The sequence below is a fragment of the Odontomachus brunneus genome, unplaced genomic scaffold (genome assembly GCF_010583005.1).
Source record: "Odontomachus brunneus isolate Ranch 3 - 2012 unplaced genomic scaffold, Obru_v1 Obru_scaffold_229, whole genome shotgun sequence".
In the NCBI taxonomy this organism is placed as follows: Eukaryota; Metazoa; Arthropoda; class Insecta; order Hymenoptera; family Formicidae; genus Odontomachus; species Odontomachus brunneus.
The window spans coordinates 13,063-15,107 of record NW_022639679.1 but is presented as its reverse complement, the minus strand read 5'-3'; positions in this window follow the sequence as shown (position 1 = coordinate 15,107).

Below are 2,045 nucleotides of genomic sequence, written 5' to 3'. Positions count from 1 at the left end.
TTTCCAAATAATCACATAGGTTTTTAATTATTAATTAAATAAGATTATTACACGATTTTGCATGATAATGCACTTATCTTCTTTAATTAATAATTAAAAATTTATGTGATTATTTGCAAAATGGTAGAGGACTTTTTTGTTCAGTTTGATCTAAAGTATAAATACTTGACGGCAGTCGTCGCTATTATAACTCATTTACCATATCCTGCATGATCATTCACAAATTTTCTACAATTAATATCTCGATAATTATTGAGAATATCGCAAAACGGATAGGACTTTTATGTTCACCTCAACTTGTTCTACGTCTCCACAAAATGCCCGGAGGAGAGTGTGAGACACCCTGTATATATGCATATATATATATATATATATATATATACACACATATATATATATATATATATATATATATATATATATATATATATAATTGTTATGTGAGCAATTAGGGCAGTGTCACGTCGCGGTAATGGGAAATAATGTGAAAATAATCTGTTTACAATTATGAAAATAGCATATATTGTAAATGATATACAGCATATATTGTACATAATATACAGTTTATAAATGTCGCAAGTTGAAATAAATATTCTGTGTGCAATGTCTAACAATTATAAAATTCGGCCATTATGTCGCACTTTTGCGACTGGAATTCGGTATAAAAGCAGTGGAAACACAACACTTTGATGCATCACGAACATTTAATGAATGCGTTGTGTTGTCCACAAATGCATTTCATATTATGGATATCCTGTGGGAAACAGAGTTGGTTTACATTGTAAAATATATCTCGCGTAGCTGCTAATTTCAACGCATACCACGTGTTCGAAATTAAAGCAATCCGACCCTGCGATCGACTCAACACGTCGAAGATTCTCGATCGCGAAATCACGTGTTCGATGCGTGAGCTCGGATCTAATCGTCGCTGTCGTTAGATTAATCATACACACAAAGTTCTAGATCTTTCAGCAATCTAATTTTATTTCGTTTGAAATTTGTATACAAAGGAGAATGACTAAGCGGTTACGAACGAGAGCGATGATTACGTTCAAAAATTTCATTGGTTCTGCGAACCGCAACGATCTCGGGGGAATATACCACCGAATCATCGAGAACCACGGGTAACAGAAAAAAGTTATAGTCGTCCTCACGCCCAAGAGTCTATAAAAGCCGGCTATCAAGGAGTCGAGTTCAATTAGGCTGTTGGTCAGATCGGCGTTATCATTGAAAGTAAAGCGAGACGAATCTGCAAGTCGAGCAGAATGCATTCGAGTGAACTAGCGGCAAGTCGCGTCGCTAGCTATTCCGAGAGCTATAAGTCACACAGCTCTCGTAATCTAGTCTATCGTTAACGATCTCTCCAGCCTATCCTTTCCGCCCAATCGGCTCAAAATCTTGAGCAAGACCGGCGATCGAGTGATCAAGTCGCGATTGTTTCCTCCTTACTGCTACACCACGCATACTCCAACATAAATTTGAAACCGGGTGCTGATAATAAATAATGTGTAAATGATTGCATGCGAATCGCATCAGCTCTAGTGTTCAATTGTATACTAGTATTGCCTCTAAGTAAGTCGGGACAGTTTTGAATTTATTTGATAATTATTTTTACTTACCTATAAAAATAGACGTCATAAGGCTGACATATTGGTGTACATTTTAGCGGAATAATCTGTAGGTTACACGTCGGTTTATTATTATGTCGCGAAATATTTCGTTATACATGTGAATGTTTTTTGCTCGCCCCAGGAATCAACAATAAATAAAAACGACTGATTGCCAACATACGGCTTGACAACAAAATGCAAATATTGTTTATATTAGGACCTTAACTTAGTTTCCGCCCAAAAAATACTGAGAAAAAGCATTTATTGTAAAAAATTTATTTAAATTATTTCAATGAAAGTATTTTCCATCACTTTCTACAACTTTTTGCCATCTTTCTGGCAACTGGGCGATACCATCTCGATAAAACGATGTTTGTTTCGAAGCAATCCATTCGTCCACCCATTCTCGCACTTCTTCAACATTTCGGAAGCGTG